The sequence below is a fragment of the Trichechus manatus genome, unplaced genomic scaffold (assembly GCF_000243295.1).
Source record: "Trichechus manatus latirostris isolate Lorelei unplaced genomic scaffold, TriManLat1.0 scaffold00004, whole genome shotgun sequence".
NCBI classification, from domain to species: Eukaryota; Metazoa; Chordata; class Mammalia; order Sirenia; family Trichechidae; genus Trichechus; species Trichechus manatus.
The window spans coordinates 17,653,896-17,669,297 of NW_004443940.1; the positions used below are offsets into that span (position 1 = coordinate 17,653,896).

A 15,402-nucleotide genomic window follows, 5' to 3' on the forward strand; every position below is an offset into this window, starting at 1 on the left:
GGTCATTTCAAAATCTTGCTATTATAAATAGAGCTGCTAGGAACTTCCTGAGGGCCATGCAGTGAACTTCTGATCCTCTCTCCCAGAGGGTGAAGGAGAACAATGGGCTATTCGACAAAGATGACTTCAATCCCAAACCACCACCCATTCTTCCACCCTGGTGATACCTAGCCCTCCAGAGCCCAGCTGGAGGAATCCACAGTCAGGACCTTGGCTCCTAGAGAACTTGCCTCAACTTCCAGAAGGAGCCTTTTTTGAATCCGTATAATTAGACGTGAGGAGCCAGAAACAAGGCCAGCTCTAGCCAAAATTGGGAAGCAAATGGAGGAAGTTTTGGTTCAACTTCAACTCCCTCTTGAGTTTTTCCCTTCCCCAGCACTGTGCAGTCCTCCCAAGAGGCAACTACCCAGTGCCCCAGACCCCTGGGCCCTGCTCTCAGTATCTGACCAGTGGTGACAGACAGTCAGGCTATAAAGGGCCATACCTTCCAGTAACGTTTACTTTCCGAGAAGCTCCTTTACTCTCTGGGCTCCGAATAGTTTGTGGTGACATGGCCAAATGCACCAAGAAGGTCAGAATCATTGGTAAATAGGAGGCCCCATAATGGGTCCCCCTCAGGAAAATGGTGAAGAAAATTGATATCGGCCAACACACCAAGTACACTTGCTCCTTCTGCAACAAAAGCAAAATGAAAAGATGAGCTGTGGGGATCTGCCATTGGGGTTCCTGCATGAAAAGAGTAGTTGATGGTGCCTGGACCTACCACACCGCCTCCACAGTCATAGGAAAGGCCACCGACAGAAGACCGAAGGAATTGAAAGACCAGTAGATGCTCCTGAAACATCTCTAACCTCTAATAAATGGGTTAACCTATGCAACAAATAAAAAAAGAAGCAGCAGCTCCCTTAAACATCTCGAGTCAGCCCACATGGTTTTGAACACTGCAGGTAAGCACAATGTGAGTAAGGCATCATCCTTGCCCTCAGGTTGCTTACTCTCTGATACAGACAAAGACGAATATAAAAAGTCAAAACCACAGGAGTGAGAATGGGGTGAGGAACTGTGAATCTGAGCGTGTCCTACAAGCACCTTTAAATCACCTTGTCTCCACACCTCCTAGTCTGCTATGCCTACAAGCCAGACTTGCCCTGAAGCTCCAATGGACTCACTAAAGCTCTCTGTGGAGTAAGGAACAACTCCAGAGCAATACCGGAGCCCCAGCTTGAATTCTCTCCTGCTGTACTCACAACCCCATTTCCTTTCAACTGTGAGTTCCGGAAACAATCATGGCAGGAAAAAGGCAGAAACTCTTGACTTAATGAGGAACATATAAAGCAAAACTGCAACAGCTCTTCCCCTAATTTGCTGTGCTTTTTGCACATTTTTCCCTTTTCCTCTGCTATCTCAAGTTTTAAGAAGCAGGGTGCGGGAAACAGCACTATCCTTTGCGAATCCATGAGTTTGCTCTTTCCTGCTGCAGCTGTGCACTCTGCTGACATAACGGGAAACCAAATCCATTGTCATCAAGTCGATTCCGACACATAGCGACCCTCTAAGATAGAGTAGAACTGCCCCATAGGGTTTCCAAGGAGCGGCTGGTGGATTCAAACTGCAGACCGTTTAGTTAGCAGTCGAGCTGTCAACTGGGTGCAAACCCCCAGTGAGGCAATTAGGGCCTAGCCCTTCTCCCCATGAGTGCTGGAAGGGCCTGGTGGATGCTGAGATTTGAGAGTTGCCACATTACAACAAATTCTTCTTTACAGAGGCAGTGGGATTCTCGTCGGAGGCATTTTCCCCATACTTAAAACATTCCAATAGATTTCTCCATCAGCATTCACAACCATTCTGGACTCCTTGCTCTTGCAGATGACAGAAGTAACTCCTAACAAGTGTTTCCGTAGTCAATGCCCTACGAATAGCAGCCAGCACATCGGCCAGTGCACACCCGACCTCAGGCTTTCTTCTTTCTTCTGCAAGCACTTTGGACTCCTGGCCTGAGGGCTTGTCTGGCTACCTGTGGAAGGCAAGCTGAAAGTACACGGGAAGTAAGCCTTTGGGGGCAGCCCTCAAGCAATGACTAACAGGAGATGGTGAAAAATACAACTTCCTTGTCCATGGAAGTAAGCAAGACAACTCTGAGGTGTGTTCTCTGCACTCTTCCAGAGGTCCCCAGCAGAACTGAGCCCCAAATGTCCACAGTGGTAGCCTGCTCGTTAGTGTATCCTGCATTGTCTCTCTCCCGTGTCCCCACTCCCTTACCAGCGCTTCTTGGGATCACCTCTCAAGTCTGCTTCTGGGAAGCCAACTTAAAACATACAGCTGTGGTAGTGCACTTCTCCCCGTTGGATAGTGAGCTCCCCAAGGACAGGCATCAAATCGTGTTCATCTGCCAAATGCTTTATATGCATTACCTCTTCTTACCTGCACAACAACCCTAACAGGCCACAACTATTGTGCCATTTACAAATGAGGAAAATGAAGCTCAGAGAGCTGGAGTCACTTGCCCAAGTTCACACAGACTAGTAGAGACAGGATTTGAATCGGGGTGATCCCTTTCTGAAGCCTACACTGTTAATGATGACACTTTAGGAATGGCATTCAATAAATGTTTGTGGAAGTTAGAGGATGGATGGAAGAAGGGAGGGAGGGAGGAAGGAGAGAGGGAGAGAAGGAGGGACGGAAGGAGGAAAGAAGGAAGGAAAGGAGATGCTAGCAAGCAAACCTGACAAGCATTCTACAAAGTGTTCGTTATTTGGACGCTGGAGATAGAGCCCAAGACCAGGTAGTTTCTCAAACTCATTTAAGACCCAGTAGAAGTATTGCTCGTCAGAGCCTCCTTTCCCAAATCCTCACGTGTCTTTTTTTTTTTTTAATTCATCCATTGATTCAAGAAGCATTTATTGGAGGAGTTAATGCTTAGGGGGCTCTGAGTATCTGTTAAGAATAACAAAAAAAAATTGGAAATAGATAGTGGTGATGGTTGTACAACATGGTGAGTATAAGTGGTATCACTGAATTCTACGCACAAAAATGTTGAAATGGCAAATATTTTGTTATATATAATTTTATCACAATTGATAGAAACAACAACTAGCATTTATACTATTTTCAAAAAGGGAGAGAAATGACACTGGATTAGCTCCTGTGGTGGTTACAAAGAAATTTAAATCAAAGAACTTACAATCTACTGGAGGAGGGATAAAGAAAGGCAGAAGTACCTGAAAAGATAAATTACAAGACCACAGCTGTCATCAGGCAGTACTGATTCATGGCCAAGTGAGTTGAGCAGAGAGGTGTTCTGGTTTCAGAAGAGAAGGTGACTCCCTGAGAACTGGAGTACACAGATGCCCTGGAGGAAGTGGGGCTTAAAGGATGGGGAGAATTTGATGGCTGGAAGCAGGGACAGGAAGAGAGAATGAAAGGGGAGACGCATGTGAGCAAAGCCACAAAGCAAAGGAATTCCAGGCAAGTCTCTTCACCTGGCTTCCCCACTTCCTCCTCGGGTCTAAACAACTGGGGCATAGAAGGCGGCCATTGAAAAGAAGATGTTTACCAGGAGTGAACTCAAGTTTAAGAGACAATTGCCAAGGATTATAGATACATGGTAATTCATGACTGCTTTTCAAGCAAAGACATGCACAAGGAACACAAACAACACACTGAACAGGTTACCTCTTCTTCAGGTGTAGGAGGGCTGATTAGGCAAGGTGATGCATGTGATCGCCACAGTGAAAACTTGGCGCCAGAGTACAGCGCATAACCTCTAGCTCTCACTGTTGTGCTTGGATGGCATAGCCTGCAACCTGGGAGTCATGAACTTTGGGGGTTGAAGACATTTCCCTGAAAGCTTGGCACCCAAACCTGCTGTGCTGGGAGATTATTTCTCCTCTACTCACCTTCACCTGCTCCCCAGGCTGAGACAGTGGGCAGGCCAGATTGGCACACAAAACGAGAATGGGAAAGAGTCCAAGCAAATACTCTGCATAATGTTGTAAAGAGAGAGCAAGCATGGAAAGCCTTGAAGACTCTGGGCTACCACGAACAGAACTTGTTCGTGAAGGACCTCACCCTTGGTGGCTTTGTCAAGAGTTTGCACCGCCCCCCTTCAACTCCCTTCTGTATGCTCAGCCACCACCAAATAAACATTGTAAGTAAAAACAACATCTGCTATGCAAACAGCTTCAAGACCTACCCAAAGTCCAACCAGATGGCTGCCCCTAGGCCCCTCCTTTGTAGAAATTCCTGCCAGCTCATGTAAGGCACCCAAAATTTTATAGTCAGGGCTACAGGAAGACAAGGGCTGGCTCCAAGAACCAGGAGATTCCAAGTGTATCAAATAGTTTTGCCACTTACTCAGCAAGAGAGGAGCCCTGGTGGCGCAATGACTAAGCACTCAGCTGCTAACTAAAAGGTTGGCAGTTGGAATCCACCCAGCGACTCCGAAGAAGCAAGACCGGCAATCTGTTTTCATATAGATTACATACTAGAAAACCCAGTGGGGCAGTTCTACTCTCTAACACATGCGGTCACTATGAGTCGGAATTGACTCAACAGCATCCAACAACAACTCATCAAGACAGTCAAATGCCCAACTAGCTCCAGGAGTTGTTTAAGTGACGTCGTGTAACCCACAGGCCTACCTGGGGATCTTGTCCCTGGCTTTCCCCCCACTCTGCCATAGACCAGGTGAGTGCAGGGGGCAGCCCTTGACCACTGAAGTTGGGAGTAGAAGGACAAATGTCTTCCTGTTTCCTCTGCCTCCCCACTCAGGGTGTTCCCGAGATACATTTCGTAAAGCTTCTCAGGAGGTCTCAAAGACCAAGCAATCAGTGGCACATAGTGGAGACCGACTCAGTAACTCTTTTTATCGGTTCTCCCTCCTTCCTTTTCTTCACTCTCAAATACACTACTCACACGTTGCTGTTGTTGTTGTTGTTAGCTGCTGTCGAGCCATTGACTCATGGCAACCCTGAGTGTGTCAAAGCAAAACTGTGCTCCATAGGGTTTTCAAGGCTGTGACCTTCCAAAAGCAAATCTCCAGGCCTGTCTTCTGAGGCACCTCTGGGTGGATTCAAGCCACCAACCTTTTGGCTAGTAGTTGAGCACTTAACCTCTTTGCACCACCCAGGAACGACTTACTACTCACATGTATGCCTTCATATTAGGCTCTGTTTTCAGGAGAACCCAGGCTAAGATGCTCAGGAACCTCAAAAGATATCACGTGGCATCTAAAAGTGACCCCGTAGGACACAAAGATGAAGGCTTCCTCTTATCCTTGCTTATGTCTGTGCTAAATGTGAACCTTTCTATAGTGATTGCCAGTACCAGTTGCCCTCCAGTCAATTCCAGCTACGGCAATCCCATATGCATCAGAGTAGAATTGTGACCCACAGGGTTTTCATTGTCTTATGTTTCAGAGGTAGATCACCAGGCCTTTCTTCTGAGGCGCCTCTGAGTGGACTCAAACTACCGATCTTTCAGTTAGCAGCCAAACATTAACAATTTGAGTAACTGAAAGTTACTCAGGCATTAATTATCAGAGAGTTTCTCAATACCTCTAGCCCAAAAAAGGAGAGGAAGCGATCCCCTCTACCTACAGTGGGGTCAGCATGGCAGGTGGATTCTTTTTACCAAATCCTGTATCATTTTGTTGATTCACTAGAACCTATTTGTGGGAGGGCCGCTGACTCACCATGCAAAAATGGGAAGAACAGTTTCATTAGGAGTGGGACGTGTTTCACACACTTCTTGCATACTGACATCAGGACACAGAGTAGGGTGACTTGGACTGGCTGATGTTTCAGTGTCCTCGACTCAACTCGGTATAAAGAGTTTAACCGAACGTAGCCAGGAGACTGCTCCCTCTCCCAAGGCAGATGATAGGTGAGACTAAGGGAAGGGTTTGGGAGGTGGGGGAGGATGGGATTAAGTTCAAAAAAACCTACAAGGAAAGAGCAAAATTCTAAAGAGGAGAAGGAAACAAAACTTCATCTGCACCTTCTGTTTGAGCACCTGGGTCTAACCAGCGTAGCTTTCAAAGTGGCATAAAACACCCAGAAATGTATGTGCCATCAGAGGATGGGGGTAGGGGAGGTTGAGTTTTGTTTGTTTGGGGTATGAAAATTAAGATTACAAATAGTTTTTTTTTTTAAAAGTAGTATTTAGCTTTTAGCACTCTACAGACATAAAACCACATTTTAAGCTTAAGCCTTTAACTGTTATGATTATAAAATTATCATTCTTCGAATTGCACAACCATTCTCACTAAAATTATCATTTTTGATGCACTAAATATGTGAAAATGAGAGCAAAAAATATAATTATTTGAGTTTTTTGTAAGTGTGTGCAACAAAAAAAAAAATTCTCCTTCTTTCCATGCCCTCTCTGATCAGGTGGAGACTTACATTTCCAGGGTCCTGACTATCTAATAGGAGCCCTGCTGGTGCAGTGGTTAAGGTGCTCGGCTGCTAATCTAAAGATCGAAGTTGGAACCCACCAGCCCCTCCTTGCTCCTCTGGAGAAAGGTGTGTCAGTCTCCTTCCGTAAAGATTTACAGCCTTGGAAACCCTATGGGGCAGTTCTACTCTGTCCTATAGGGTCGATATGAGTCGGAATCGGCTCAACAGCAATGGGTTTGGTTTCAGGTTTGAGTACCCAATTCACAGCATCTTGGAGACTGGTTAGAAGCATGGGCTCTGCAATCCCACTCCTAGGTATTTACCCAAGAGAAATGAAAACTTAGGATCACACAGTAACTTGTACACCAAAAAAACCAAACCCATTGCCATAGAGCTGATCGAGACTCACAGTGACCCTACAGGACAGAGTAGAACTGCCCCATAGGGTTTCCAAGGAGTGGCTGGTGGATTTGAATTGCTGGCATTCTGGTTAGCAGCCGAGCTGTTAATCACTGTGCCACCAGATGTACACAAATGTTTACTTACACACAAATACATCTTTATTCATATCACCCAAAACTGGACACAACCCAAATGTCCTTCAATGGGCAAGTGGATAAACTGTGATACATCCATACAATGCAGTATTAATCAGCAATAAAAAGGAACAAAGGACTGATGCATGCAACAACAGAAGAATAAATCTCAAAAGCATTTTGCTAAGTGAAAGAAGTCCGTCTCAAAAAGCTGTATGACTCCATTTATGATATTCTGGAAAAGGCCAAACGGACAGAAAACCAATTACTGGTTGCCGGGGGCTGGGAGTGGAAAGAGGGGAGTGACCACAGAGGGGCACCAGGGGATTTGGGGGGGGGGTGGAACTGTTTTATATCTTGATTGCAGTGGTAATTACACAACTCTGTATATATTTGTCAATGCTCGTAGAAATTGTATACTACTGAGAAGGGTGAATTTTATGGTATGTAAATATACCTTAATTTTAGAAAAAAATAGGCATGGGCTGTAGAGTCAGGGGACTAGAAAGAAGCTCAGCTCTACCACTTCCTTAGTTGTGTGATCTTGGAGAAGCTACTTAAGCTTTCTGGGCTTTGCTTTATCTGTAAAACCAAAACCAAGCCTGTTGCCAACAAGTTGATTCTGATTCATAGTGACCCTATAGAACAGAGTAGAACTGCCCCATATGGTTTTCAAGGAGTGGCTGATGGATTAGAACTGCTGAGTTTTGGTTAGCAGCCGAGCTCTTAACCACTGTGCCACCAGGGCTCCTCTTCATCTTTACATAGGGGTAATAATGGGGCCTACTTCATGGGTTCTGTTATTATCCATAAGGTTTTCAGAAACCATGAAGTAGGCACTATTATTACCCTATCCGTACAGACGTTCTACATAAAGTTGCCATAAGTCACAGCCAATTCAGTGACAATGAACAACAACTTCATGAGTGTGTTAGAAGGATACAGTGGGTGAATGCATGCGAGGTAGATTTTGACCACTCAGCATAAGATATCATTGTGACCATCTGGCCAAGAGTCAAGGCGTGAAGTACCCCTGCGGGTGGTCTTGGTATCTGTCTGCCTTGCCCTTTACCACGCAGGCCTCCCTCCACCCTCTGCCCAGCATGGATTCCTGGGGAGAAACTGATGCCAACCCCTGAGGACTCTGGGAAGCAGTCTGGGCTGGGTTAAAGTTTGATGTTACTGAAACCTGGCTTTGAGTCCCAGCTAATAAGACTGTGTTTCTGGAATTTTTAAAATCTCTTCCATAGCCACCAGCTGTGCCCCTCAGCCCAGCCAATACGCGTGCAGAAACCACACGAGGCAAAAGGCTGCTGCCTGTTCAGATTAGGCCTATTACAGTTTGTGAACAGCAGCTCAACTAGGGCATTCCAAAAAAGGGTCAGTAATCCTGTCCCCTGGACCGTGTCCTCACTTTCTCTGGCTCCTGTGGGACTGTGATTTTTATCCTGTGCCTCATTTCCTGGTACGTAGTAGACGTTCAATAAATAAATGGGCTGTAACTTCCCAGGGCAACTAGCTTCTTGGCATTTTTATTGGATTGTGTTTAAAAAAAAAAAATTGACTATCACCCATGAGTACTGTGCTTCTTAAAAAAATCATCTATCTGAGACCAAAATGGTCAACAATTACTTTAAAATAACAATAAGAATGTAAGGGGCAGGGAAACTAGATTAATGGAAACAGAACAACCACAATGGAAATATTGAGAATGATCACACATTGTGAAGAATGTAACCAATGTCAGGGAACAATTCATGTAGAAATTGTTGAATGGGAGCCTAAACTGCTGTGTAAACCCCACTGAAAACACAATAAAATGTTATTAAAAAGAAATAAATAAATAATAAGGATAAAGCTCTAGCTGAAATTTAAAAAAAAAAAAATTGGTTACAGGTTCCAGTAACTTTTTTTCGTTGTTTTTGTGGCTTTGTTTTGTTGAATGTGGATTTTAGTTTTTTTTTGGTTGGTGGTTTTTTTTTTTTTTTTTTTTTTTTTTGGTCATGTCATTCTCCTAGCTAACATTTTCTCTTACATATTAATGAAAACCTACTGTCCAACTAAACTATTTTAAAGATCCCAAGCATTCTTTGCTAGAGTTGTAAACTATTTTTTGAAATATTTCATACATTATTTTAAGTAACAAGATGAATTTCCCCCCAAAATGTTCTCAGTCCCTGGGTGACACAAATGGTTTGCACTACAAACCTAAAGGTTGATGGTTCAAACCCACCCAGCAGCACCATGGAAGAAAAGCCTGGTGATCCTTCCATAAAGATTACAGTCAAGAAAACCTGTGGAGCAGTTCTACTCTCTAACATGCAGGGTCTCCATGAGTCATAAATGATTGAATGGCAAATGGTTTGGTTTTTTGTTTTGTTTTAAATAGGTTTTCAGGGTCCCGGGGTGTTGTAAACTGCTAATGCACGCTCGTCTACTAACTGAAAGGTAGGTAGTCTGAGTCTACCCACAGGTGCCTTGAAAGAAAGACCTGGCAATCTACTTCCAAAAAACCAGTCATTGAAAACGCTGTGGAGCGCAGTTGTACTCTGACACACATGGAGTTGCCATGAGTCAAAATCAACTCAAAGGCAACTGGTGATAAGGTTTTCATTGATTAGGATGAAGTTCAAGGTGCTCAACCATATGTGCACTGTGGAGCAGATTTGACCACTCACTCTTTCATTAACAGAGGCAACCGTGCAAGGACCTCCACCATCCCAGGGTCTGTGCCTTATAGCTGGAGCACTAGGGAGAATAACAAGCTTGTTCCCAGGTTCCAAATGTTGTCAACTTGCCTATTAGGGTCTTGGACCTTGGGATCTTGCAGGCCTCTTGGGCTTTCTGTTTCCTCAGCTGTGATTGTTAGGTCCATTCCAGGATCAATGTCCTATGACTTAGAAACTGTATTGCAATCTGTGGTGGATCGTGGACTTGTTTTATTGGAGCGTGATGATGACGGTGGTTGTAGTAGTAGTGATGGAGATAATGACGTTGCTTACTTGAAGAAAAGGAAGAAGTTAAAGAAATGCTGTCAATGGAAACAGCTAATTTATAGAAAGTTTCTCTTTCTCTTGCTACTTTAAGACAACTTATGATGGGCTGGAAAGATACTCAGCCCCTCAATGGGTGTAGAAAGAAGAGTGAGAGAGCCACAAGGGGGCTTCAACTGGTATCTGTAATGTTTTACCTCTTAAAATTAAAAAAAAAGGAATTCAATAGGGCTAAATGTCAACATCTGTTAATCAGGGTGTTACGAGTTCATAGTTGTGAGTTATAATATATTGTACTTTTTCATACCTTTGAAACATTTCTTGATAATTTTTTTAAAGACACACTCCTTCCTTTTTAAGTAACTAAAATTGTAGGGTTAGACATCTTTAATCCTCAAAAAAAAATTGCTAACGGATATTGAGGATAGTTGTACGGCATGATTGATGTAATTTGTCCCATTGACTTGGTACACGAAAAATGTTTAATTGGAAAACGTTGTTTTTTTTTTTTTTTTTACAACACAAAACCAGTTGCCATTTAGTCAACTCCAACTCATGGCGACCCCCATTTATGTCTGAGTACAACTGTGCTCCATACAGTTTTTAATGGCTGATTTTTTGGCCATAGATTGCCAGGCCTTTCTTCTGAGGCACCTCTGGGTGGACTTAGCCTCCAGCCTTGGTTAGCAGCCAAGTTCATTGACTGCATTAACCATTTGTACCACCCAGGGACTCTTTTAATCATAGAAAGGGTATTTCCGTGTTTTCCTAAGTAATCGGTCCCTTCTTGGAAACAACACCCTGAGGGACCAGTTTCAACCGATGACTGATCCCCCTCCCCCTCCCCACCCCTCGCCTCTTCTTGCTCCTCCTCCCCCCAAATGTTCTATGGGATCGTGCCTGTAGTGATACTCAATGCAGACGGCTTCGATGAACAGATGGAAGGATGGGTTAAATCATGACAGTGAGAAGCAGCGATACTTAAATTCCAGCTCCGCCTCCACACCCCTGGGCGGCCAGGGGCCGGACGTCCTGCTCGTGGAGTCTCACTGAGCAAGCTTTGCGCAAGGACAGCTCCCGAGAGAACTCGGGCGTCCCGGCCCTGCTGGGGAACGAAAAGGACGCTGCATTTCAAAGGAAGGGGCAAGGGGAGGGGTGAATCAGCTTCGCATCAAAGGCTAAAAATAATCAGGCTTTGTGGACTTCTTCCTCGGAATCCTCCGGACCGGAAAGGCGGGCGACTGGGGGAGGGCTTATATCCTTACATCAGTCCTGTTAACGGTGTGCTGGTCGGAAAAGAGTTAAACGGGGGCCTCCACGCCAGGCTCTCTCCCAACTCAACTTTTTATAACTAGAACTCGTCACTCATCTCTTTTATAGTAAACGCGATTGGTAGGAACCAGGTGGGGGTCTCTTCTGCCTCACTGTTCAGGAAAAAGCCTGGGCGGCACCCGGGTGCAAACCACCTCACCGCAGCCTGTAACCTCACGTGCACCTGGGCCTGGGCACCGAGTCCTTCTCTGCAAAGGGTGTAGTGGCTGGCGAAAAACCTCCCAATTTCCCCTGTGTGGTTTCATAGCAAAGGAGATAATGGAAGGGAGGAGCTTTTAGCCTCCTTGAGGAAACCCAAGTGACGTGCAAGTCTTCTTGTGGCCAGAAGGGAGCTGCTCCCTATGGCAGGGACGTTTCTCTTCCCTGGGGCTCCCTTACCCCTAGCCTGCAAACTCACGGTGTAAGACAACGACTCCTTGTTGCGCCGGGATGCTTCTCCTCCCCCACCCAACCTGGATGTTTGTAAACCTGTCGGAAGTTCTTGCCGGAGGAATAACTTCCTTCCCAAACAAAGGTTAGAGGCGGGCCAGGAAGCCGGCAAGCTGGCCCCATCGGATCGGGTGTCGGAGCCCCAGCCTCTTCCCAAGGGCTCTGGGCTGGGCATTCTTGGTACCAGCGAAAGCAGAGTGGGAGCTTCTGGCCTTTTTACCCTCTGAGTAAAACCTTTTCCACCGCAAACGAGTTCTCCCCAGGCCCGATGACCTGTGTGTGGAAGCCCAATTACATCACTGGCTCCAGTATGTTAGCCCTTCAATGCAGAATTCTCACTCGCAGGGAACAAAGCTACCACCTGGCTGATTTTCCTTTTCCTGGATAATGTGCCACCCTGGCTGGTTGTAACAGCATATCAAGGACCCCAGATCCCTCAGCCCAGGTGTTATTGCTAAATATTTACCGAGACCTCATATGCTGCAGAAAGATTTCAGCCTTTACATGGGGATAGTTCTGAATAAGGACAGTTAGGTGCAGCTTCCCGGTGAGGTAAGGAGGCAGTCACCCCTGGATGTGGGCCTGAAAAACCATCAGGTCCACTTCCTTAAATCCAAACATTCAATTATTTGAATTAATTACAAGAAATAATATGACCAGCTAGCATCTCTTGAGGGCTTACTCTGGACCAAGCACCATGCTAAGTCTTAGAATAGATTACCTCATTTAACCCTCATATTTACAGGGTTGGGAACTAAGGCTTTGACCGCATCATATAATGTTCTACCTTCATACAAGCAGTTAGAAGTGGAGCTGGGATTCGAACCCAGGTCTGTCTAGCTCCACATCCAGAACTCCTAACCATGATTTCCAGAAGGGCCCTTGTTGAGATGCAAGTGGCCTGCTGGGGAAAGTGTACAAGACTAGGAAGTGGAAGACGTGGGCTTGCACCTGCAGGTCACCTCCTAACTTGCTGTATGACTATAAAGAATATAGCACAACCTCTCTGGGCCTCAGATTTGAAAAAAGGAAACAACAGTATCAGGTAGGCCTCCTTCACAAGAGTGGTTGGATGGTTTTTACTGCTAATCTCTAAAGGGAAACAGAAAGGAAGTGACCAAGATTCTTCAGCTTTGACAACCTTCTCAGAAAGCATCCCTGGCCTCCAGCCAGGCACCTTTTCTAGATGGTATCTGGAAGACAGACACTCTCCCATCAGCCTTCCCCATTGTCTGGCTCCCTACCCCCTCAGTAGACCACAAAGGAGCCCAGGGAGATAATAGACTTGAAATGGTGGGCCAGTTTAGGGACCTGGGTCTCAAAAGCTTCAAGGGAAGTCATTCAGGCCCCTTTTTCCTATGCTCGATGCATGAAACCAGAAGGAGCTCTTTAGGGCCCGGCAACTTAAACATTGTCATCGAAATATCCCCAACTACAAAAGACAAAGGGTTGTCTGAGGCTGACCCTGAAGAGGACTCATAACAGGTATCAAATTTCTTTGAAGTTTCATCTGTATACTTAAATATATACAAAGTCTGCATTCTAATGAGACCCATAGCCATTGGTTTTGATTTAAAAATACTTTTACTTACTTAGTCAAATTGCTTATCTTTTCTTCTAAATATTTGAGTAATCAATAACAGTTATTTACTGAGCAGGGTGCTAAGAGCTTTACAGGCATTATCTCATTTAACCCTCACAATAACCCTAATGGTTAGGTGCTATTATCCCGCCCATTTTATAGACGGGAGACTTTTTCGCACTTCACTGCACTTCTTCACCAACACCCAGAGAGATGCACTGTGTTTAGCCTGTGGCTTCTCCCTCCCTGGGCAGGACGGCTGAGTACCCTCCCTTAATTAAAGTCATATGAAATAGAGTCCATGTTATTGTCATTTTTTAAATATAAACTATATAATAGATATTATGGTAAACATATTGGAGCCCTGGTGGGGCAGTGGTTAAAAGCTTGGCTGCTCACGAAAAGGTCGGCAATTCAAATCCACCAGCTGCTCCTTGGAAACTCTATGGGGCAAGCATTGGTGGTTCAGTGGTAGAGTTTTTGCCTTCCACGCAAGAGAATTGGGTTCGATTCCAATGCACCTCATGCATAGCTACCGCCCATCTGTCAGTGGAGGCTTGCGTGTTGCTATGACGTTGAACAGGTATCAGTGGAACTTCCAGGCTCTGAGGATCTACTTCCAAAAATCAGCCAATGAAAACCCTACAGAGCACAGTAGTCCAATCCCCATCGGATCATGGGGATGGCGCAGGACCCGGCAGCATTCTGTTCTGTTGTGCATTGGGTTGCCACGACTCAGGGGCAACTCTATGGCAGCTAACAACAACAACAAAAGGGGCAAACATGATTTCCTCAAACTACACACTTTTCTAAGACTTAGAAGCCTCTGCTACCCCTCTGAGAATTCCTGAAACAGAAATTTACCTTGGGTGTTGCTGACTTTGAGAAGCCCTGGTGGTTAAGCGTTCAGCTGCTAACTGAAAGGTTGGGGGTTTGAACCTACCAGCCTCGCACTGCGGGAGAGAGATGTGGCAGTCTGCTTCCATAAAGATTACAGCCTTGGAAACCCTAGGGGGCAGTTTTACTCTGTCTTATAAGGTCACTATGAGCCAGAGTCGACTCAGTGGCAACAGGTTTGGTTTGGTTTTGGATTGCTGACTTTCAGGCAAAGACATAGTTTACTGTGATAATTAAACTGCTTGAGCTCAAAGTAGCTTTGAGGTTCAGATGTTACAAATCCTCGCTTGGCCACTTCCTACCTGTGTGATCTTGGATGAATCAGTTACTCTCTCAACCTCAGTTTTACTCACCTGTAAAATGGGGATAATAATAGGACCTACCCCATAGTGTTGTTGGGAGAATTAAATGAGCTAATGCATATATGGAGCACTGGTGGAGCAGTGCTTAAGAGCTCAGGCTGCTAACCAAAAGATAGGTAGTCTTCAACTGGCACAACATAGTTTATAAAGACAATGTTCTGCATTCTACTTTAGTGAGTAGTGTCTGGGGTCTTAAAAGCCTGTGAGGGGCCATCTAAGATACTCCACTGGTCTCATTCCACTGGGAGCAAGGGAGAATGAAGAAAACTAAAGACACAAGGGAAAGATTACTCCAAAAGACTAATGGTTCACATCTACCACGGCCTCCACCAGGCTGAGTCCAGTACAACTAGATGGTGCCTGGCTACCACGACTGACTGTTCTGACAGGGATCACAATAGAGGGTCCCAGACAGAGCTGGAGAAAAATGGAGAACAAAATTCTAACTCACAAAAAAAGATCAGACTTACTGGCCTAACAGACTGGAGAAACCCCGAGAGTATGGCCCCCAGGCACCCTTTTAGCTCAGTAATGAAGTCACTCCCAAGGTTCACCCTTCAGCCAAAGATTAGACAGGCCCATAAAATGAAATGAGACTAAAGGGGCACAACAGCCCAGGGACAAGGACTAGAAGGCAGGAGGGGGCAGGAAAGCTGTTAATAGGGAACCCAAGGTCAAGAAGGGAGGGTGTTCACATGTCATGGGGTTGTTAACCAATGTCATAAAACAATATATGTACTATTTCATGAGAAACTAGTTTGCTCTGTAAACCTTCATCTAAAGTACAATAAAAAAAAAAGTGAACATTTTTCATCAAAATTTTCCAATTTGGTATTCTAGCTGGTCGAAACCATGCTTGGAACTGAGAAGTTG

General features: G+C 45.1%; 1 pseudogene; it reads left to right on the top strand.

Annotated features, from left to right (window-relative positions):
* Window positions 1-550: 550 nt before the first annotated feature.
* On the top strand, window positions 551-829 carry LOC111820731 (60S ribosomal protein L37a-like; annotated as a pseudogene).
* Window positions 830-15,402: the final 14,573 nt, after the last annotated feature.